The 7,168-nt window shown below is 52.0% G+C and overlaps 1 non-coding gene across 1 annotated transcript; it reads left to right on the top strand.

The window, feature by feature from the left end:
* Positions 1-6,684: 6,684 nt before the first annotated feature.
* Positions 6,685-6,758, top strand: trnar-ucu (transfer RNA arginine (anticodon UCU)). The gene has a single exon. It is a non-coding gene; the product is annotated as a tRNA-Arg (tRNA).
* Positions 6,759-7,168: the final 410 nt, after the last annotated feature.

The raw sequence follows: 7,168 nt of genomic DNA, 5'->3' as shown, positions 1-7,168 counted from the left end.
GGTGGTTACAGAGATAAGGAGTGTTGTAGTGGCTAGAGGAGGTTTCAGAGGTAGGGAGTGTTGTAGTGTTTGGAGTAGGTTATAGGGAAAGGGTGGATTGTAGGGTCTGGAGGAGTTTACAGAGATAGGCAGAGTTGTCGGGGCTGGAGGAGGTTACAGAGATAGGGGGTATATTGGGGCTGGAGGAGGTTACAGAGATAGGGAGGGTCGTAGGGGGCTGGAGGAGGTTACTGAGATAGGGAGGGTTGTAGGTGCTGGAGGAGGTAATAGAGATAGGGAGGGTTGTAGCAGCTGGAGGTGGTTACAGAGATAGAGAGGGTTGTAGAGGCTGGAGGAGGTTACAGAGAGAGAAGGTGGTAGGGACTGGACGAAGTTACAGAGATAGGGAGGAATGTAGGTGCTGGGGGAGGTTACAGAGGTAGGGAGGGATGTAGTGGCTAGAAGAGGTTACAGAGATAGGGAGGGCTGTTGGGGCTGTAGGAGGTTACAGAGATATGGAGGGTTGTCGGGGCTGGAGGATGTTACAGAGATAGGGAGGGTTGTAGTGGCTGGAGGCGGTTACAGGGAAAGGTAGGATTGTTGGGGCTGGAGGAGGTTACAGAGATAGGGAGGGTTGTAGTGGCTAGAGTAGGTTTCAGAGGTAGGGAGTGTTGTAGTGTTTGGAGGAGGTTACAGGGAAAGGGTGGATTGTAGGGGCTGGAGGAGTTTACAGAGATAGGGAGAGTTGTCGGGGCTGGAGGAGGTTACAGAGATAGGGGGTATATTGGGGCTGGAGGAGGTTACAGAGATAGGGAGGGTCGTAGGGGGCTGGAGGAGGTTACTGAGATAGGGAGGGTTGTAGGGGCTGGAGGAGGTTACAGAGAGAGAAGGTGGTAGGGTCTGGAGGAAGTTACAGAGATAGGGAGGGTTGTAGTGGCTGGAGGTGGTTACAGGGAAAGGTAGGATTGTTGGGGCTGGAGGAGGTTACAGAGATAGGGAGGGTTGTAGTGGCTAGAGTAGGTTTCAGAGGTAGGGAGTGTTGTAGTGTTTGGAGGAGGTTACAGGGAAAGGGTGGATTGTAGGGGCTGGAGGAGTTTACAGAGATAGGGAGAGTTGTCGGGGCTGGAGGAGGTTACAGAGATAGGGGGTATATTGGGGCTGGAGGAGGTTACAGAGATAGGGAGGGTCGTAGGGGGCTGGAGGAGGTTACTGAGATAGGGAGGGTTGTAGGGGCTGGAGGAGGTAACAGAGATAGGGAGGGTTGTAGCGGCTGGAGGAGGTTACAGAGATAGGGAGGGTTGTAGGGGCTGGAGGAGGTTGCAGAGAGAGAAGGTGGTAGGGTCTGGAGGATGTTACAGAGATAGGGAGGGATGTAGGTGCTGGGGGAGGTTACAGAGATAGGGAGGTATGTAGGGGCTAGAAGAGGTTACAGAGATAGGGTGGGCTTTTGGTGCTGGAGGAGGTTACAGAGATATGGAGGGTTGTAGGTGCTGGAGAATGTTACAGAGATAGGGAGGGTTGTAGTGGCTGGTGGCGGTTACAGGGAAAGGTAGGATTGTAGGGGCTGGAGGATGATACAGAGGTAGGAAGCGTCGTAGGGTCTGGAGGAGTAACATAGTTAGGGAGGGTTGTAGGGTCCGTGGGAGGTTACAGAGATATTGACTGTCATAGAGTTATGAGGAGGTTACAGAGTTAGGGAGGGTCGTATTCTCTTGAGGCTACAGAGATAGGGAGTGTTGATGGAGCTGGAGGTGGTTACATAGATAAGGAGAGTTGTAGGGGTTGGAGGTGGTTCCAGAGATAGGGAGAGTTGAAGGGACTGGAGGAGGTTACAGGGGTAGGGAGTGTTGTAGTGTTTGGAGGAGGTTACAGAGAAAGGGAAGATTGTAGGGGATGGAGGAGGTTACATAAAAGGGGTAATTGTAGGGGCTGGAGGAGGTTACAGAGATAGGGAGGGTTGCAGGGGCTGGAGGATTTTACAGAGATGAGGAGGGTTGTAGAGGCTGGAGGAGGTTACAGAGATAGTGAGGATTGAAGGAGCTGGGGGATATTACAGAGATAGGGAGGGCTGTAGGGGCTGGAGGAGGTTACAGTGATAAGGAATGTTGTAGGGGCTGGAGGAGGTTACAGAGTTAGGGAGGGTCGTAGGGAGCTGGAGGAGGTTACTGAGATAGGGAGGGTTGTAGGGGCTGGAGGAGGTTACAGAGATAGGGAGGGTTGTAGGAGCTGGAGGAGGTTACAGAGAGAGAAGGTGGTAGGGACTGGAGGAAGTTACAGAGATAGGGAGGGATATAGGTGCTGGGGGAGGTTACAGAGATAGGGAGGGTCGTAGGGGCTAGAAGAGGTTACAGAGATAGGGTGGGTTGTTGGGGCTGGAGGAAGTTACAGAGATATGGAGGGTTGTAGGGGCTGGAGGAGGTTACAGAGATAGGGAGGGTTGTAGGGGCTGGTGGAGGTTACAAGGTTAGTGACTGTTGTAGGAGCTGGAGGAGGTTACAGAGATTGGGAGTGTTGTAGGGACTGGAGGAGGTTACAGAGATAGAGAGTGTTGTAGGGGCTTTTGGAGGTTACAGAGTTAGGACTGTTGTATGATCTGGAGGAGGTTACAGAGATAGGGAGGGTTATAGGGACTGGAGGAGGTTACAGAGATAGGGATGGTTGTAGGGACTGGAGGAGGTTACAGAGTTACGAAGTGTTGTAGGGACTGGAGGAGGTTACAGAGGTAATGACGGTTGTAGGGACTGGAGGAGGTTATAGAGATAGGGAGGGTTGTAGGGGCTGGAGGAGGTTACAAAGATAGGCAGTGTTGTAGGGACTGGAAGAGGTTACAGAGATAATGACGGTTATAGGGACTGGAGGAGGTTACAGAGATAGGGAGGGTTGTAGCGGCTGGAGGAGGTTACAGAGAAATGCAGTGTTGTAGGGGCTGGAGGAGGTTACAGAGATAGGGAGTGTTGTAGGGGCTGGAGGAAGTTACAGAGATAATGATGGTTGTAGGGACTGGAGGAGGTTACAGAGATAGGGTGTGTTGTAGGGACTGGAGGAGGTTACAGAGATAGGGTGTGTTGTAGGGACTGGAGGAGGTTACAGAGATAGGGACGGTTGTAGGGGCTGGAGGAGGTTACAGAGATAGGGGGGATTGTAGGGGCTGGAGGAGGTTACAGAGATAGGGATTGTTGTAGGGGCTGGAGGAGTTACAGAGATAGGGAGGGTTGTAGGGGCTGGAGGAGGTTACCGAGATAGTGAGGGTTGTCGGGGCTGTAGGAAGTTACAGAGATAGGGAGGGTTGTAGGGGCAGGAGGAGGTTACAGAGATAGAGAGGGTTGTAGGGACTGAAGGTGGTTACAGAGATAGGGAGGATTGTAGGGGCTGGAGGAGGTTACAGAGATAGGGTTGTAGGGGCTGGAGAAGGTTACAGAGATTGGGAGGGTTGTAGTGGCTGGAGGAGGTTACAGAGATAGGGTTGTAGTGGCTGGAGGAGGTTACAGAGATAGGGAGGGTTGTAGGGGCTGGAGGAGGTTACAGAGATAGGGAGGGTTGTAGTGGCTGGAGGAGGTTACAGAGATAGGGAGGGTTGTAGGGCTGGAGGAGGTTACAGAGATAGGGAGGGTTGTAGTGGCTGGAGGAGGTTACAGAGATAGGGAGGGTTGTAGTGGCTGGAGGAGGTTACAGAGATATGGAGGGTTGTAGGGGCTGGAGGAGGTTACAGAGATAGGGAGGGTTGTAGGGGCTGGTGGAGGTTACAAGGTTAGTGACTGTTGTAGGAGCTGGAGGAGGTTACAGAGATTGGGAGTGTTGTAGGGACTGGAGGAGGTTACAGAGATAGAGAGTGTTGTAGGGGCTTTTGGAGGTTACAGAGTTAGGACTGTTGTATGATCTGGAGGAGGTTACAGAGATAGTGAGGGTTATAGGGACTGGAGGAGGTTACAGAGATAGGGATGGTTGTAGGGACTGGAGGAGGTTACAGAGTTACGAAGTGTTGTAGGGACTGGAGGAGGTTACAGAGGTAATGACGGTTGTAGGGACTGGAGGAGGTTATAGAGATAGGGAGGGTTGTAGGGGCTGGAGGAGGTTACAAAGATAGGCAGTGTTGTAGGGACTGGAAGAGGTTACAGAGATAATGACGGTTATAGGGACTGGAGGAGGTTACAGAGATAGGGAGGGTTGTAGCGGCTGGAGGAGGTTACAGAGAAATGCAGTGTTGTAGGGGCTGGAGGAGGTTACAGAGATAGGGAGTGTTGTAGGGGCTGGAGGAAGTTACAGAGATAATGATGGTTGTAGGGACTGGAGGAGGTTACAGAGATAGGGTGTGTTGTAGGGACTGGAGGAGGTTACAGAGATAGGGACGGTTGTAGGGGCTGGAGGAGGTTACAGAGATAGGGGGGATTGTAGGGGCTGGAGGAGGTTACAGAGATAGGGATTGTTGTAGGGGCTGGAGGAGTTACAGAGATAGGGAGGGTTGTAGGGGCTGGAGGAGGTTACCGAGATAGTGAGGGTTGTCGGGGCTGTAGGAAGTTACAGAGATAGGGAGGGTTGTAGGGGCAGGAGGAGGTTACAGAGATAGAGAGGGTTGTAGGGACTGAAGGTGGTTACAGAGATAGGGAGGATTGTAGGGGCTGGAGGAGGTTACAGAGATAGGGTTGTAGGGGCTGGAGAAGGTTACAGAGATTGGGAGGGTTGTAGTGGCTGGAGGAGGTTACAGAGATAGGGTTGTAGTGGCTGGAGGAGGTTACAGAGATAGGGAGGGTTGTAGGGGCTGGAGGAGGTTACAGAGATAGGGAGGGTTGTAGTGGCTGGAGGAGGTTACAGAGATAGGGAGGGTTGTAGGGCTGGAGGAGGTTACAGAGATAGGGAGGGTTGTAGTGGCTGGAGGAGGTTACAGAGATAGGGAGGGTTGTAGTGGCTGGAGGAGGTTACAGAGATAGGGAGTGTTGTAGGGGCTGGAGGAGGTTACAGAGATATGTATTGTGAGGACTCACTGGGGATTGTGCACTACAATATCCAGACCCACTCCTCATTGAGACAAGACAACTATCAAAATTGGACTCGGAGTAAGTTTTCGTTCTCTATCCAAGGGAGGGTTTTGTTGCCTTAGAGGGAGAGCAACAAAGGTTCAGGAGATTGATTCCTGGGATGAGAGGGATTGTCCTTTGAGGAGAGGTGGAGTAGATTGAGTATGTATCCTCTGGAGTTTGGACGAGTGAGAGGCGATCGCATTGAGAGGTGTGAATTCCTCAGAGGGTTTGGCAGGGTTCACGGTGAGAGGATCTCTCACCCACACCCTCCACCCCCCACAATGTGCCCACCGCCCTGCCCCACCCCCACCCCTGGCTGGCAAGTCTAGAACAATGGGGGGAGGGTGGGGTCACAGTCTCTGGATAAGGGGGTCAACCATTTCATGCTGAGTTGAGTAGGGGCGCCTTCAATCGGAGACAGTGGGGGAGGTGGAGTTGGGAGGGGTCAAAGATCAGCCAGAAGCTCATTGAAGGGGGGGAGCAACCTGAAGGGGCCAAATGGCCTCCCTCCTCCTCCTGTTCGCATGATCCCCTGGGCTTCACTCAGGCCTCTCCACCAATCATTTCCCACTGTCTTTCTGCAATTTTAATTTCTCCGACTTGCATCTCTGTGTTTACCGAAATACACAGGAACATAGTTATTAGGAGCAGGAGTGGGCCACTCGGCCCCTCGAGTCTGCTCCCCCATTCGATACGATCCTGGCTGATCCGATGGTCACCTCAACCCCACATTCCCGTCGCCCCCCCGCCCCCCCGATAACCTTTCACCCCCTTGTTAACCAAGAATCGATCCACCTCTGTCTTAAAAATATCCAGAGACTCTGCTCCCATCGCCTTCTGAGGGAGAGAGTTCCAAAGTCTCACCAGCCTCGGAGAGAAAACATTTCCCCTCATCTCCGTCCTAAATGGGCGACCCCTTATTTTTAAACAGTGACCCCCTCCCCCCCTCCGAGTTCTAGATTCTCCCACAAGAGGAAACATCCTCTCCACATCCACCCGGTCAAAACCTCCCTCAGGCTCTTAAAGGTTTCAATCAAGTCGCCTCTCACTCTTCGAAACTCCAGCGGGTACAAGCCTAACCTGTCCAACCTTCCCTCATAAGACAACCCACCCATTCCTGGGATTAGTCTGGTAAACCTTCTCTGAACTGTGTCTAATGCATCTACATCCTTAAATAAGGTAACCAGTGCTCCAGATGTGGTCTCACCAGTGCCCTGTACAACTGAAGCAGAACCTCCCTACTTTTATAACCAATTCCCCCTCCCAATAAACAATAATAACTTTCCTCATTACTTGCTGTCCCTGCACCCTAGGCTGATGTGATTCACGGACCAGGACACCCAGGTATCCCTGTCCTGAGACAATGGGGCCATGGCTCTTTGGGGAGGGAGTGTTTGGCCTGGGAGAATCCCTCAGCTCTTTCAGAGGGCCAGTGTAGACTGGAAGGGCCGAACGGCCCCCTTCTTGCAACTGCAGGGAACACTGTGACCCTGCCTTGCACCCTCCCCTTGTTTTGCTTTTTTTTGCCAAATCCAGGTCCCGGCTGGCTTTGGTAATCCAGATCCAGAGTTTTTGCACGTCTCTCTCTCTCTCTCTCTCTCTCTGCACATCCCCACATCCCGATGGCAATAGGCTCAGGCATGAATTTTCTCTGCAATTCTACTATAGAAGGGGGACCCAAAGCAGGTCAGTCTCTGTGGCGCAATGGATCAGCGCGCTGGACTTCTAATCCAGAGGGTCCGGGTTCGAGTCCCGGCAGAGATGTTGATGCAAAATACATTTTTTTTTCTCCCCCTACCCCTCCTCTTCAAAAGGGAACATGAAAATCCTAATAGAATTCCTCCAATTCAACATCTAAAGCATTTGCATTCGCAGTGTGAGCACCTCGGCAATTGCTGGTGTGCTCCTGTCACCTTCAATCCTTTTATTTTTGAAAGATTGGGAGGGGGTGGTGAAGAGTTGCATTCAGATGTTTGCAAAATCCGTGCAAAATGCTTTGCATTTGGACCTGGAGGTGGTCTCTCCATCACTGCTCTTTGCATACTGAGGAAAGGCGGTTGCATTCGAATGGAATTAAAGTTTCTTGTCTATTCTTGTTATATTTTGCAACCCAAGGGGCTTCTGCCTGAATCAAATCTGCCTGAAGGTATCAGAGGACCCGGCCCTTCTGCCTG

The sequence above is a fragment of the Cetorhinus maximus genome, unplaced genomic scaffold (genome assembly GCF_964194155.1).
Source record: "Cetorhinus maximus unplaced genomic scaffold, sCetMax3.hap1.1 HAP1_SCAFFOLD_2394, whole genome shotgun sequence".
NCBI classification, from domain to species: Eukaryota; Metazoa; Chordata; class Chondrichthyes; order Lamniformes; family Cetorhinidae; genus Cetorhinus; species Cetorhinus maximus.
This window is presented reverse-complemented; position numbering and strand designations above follow the sequence as displayed.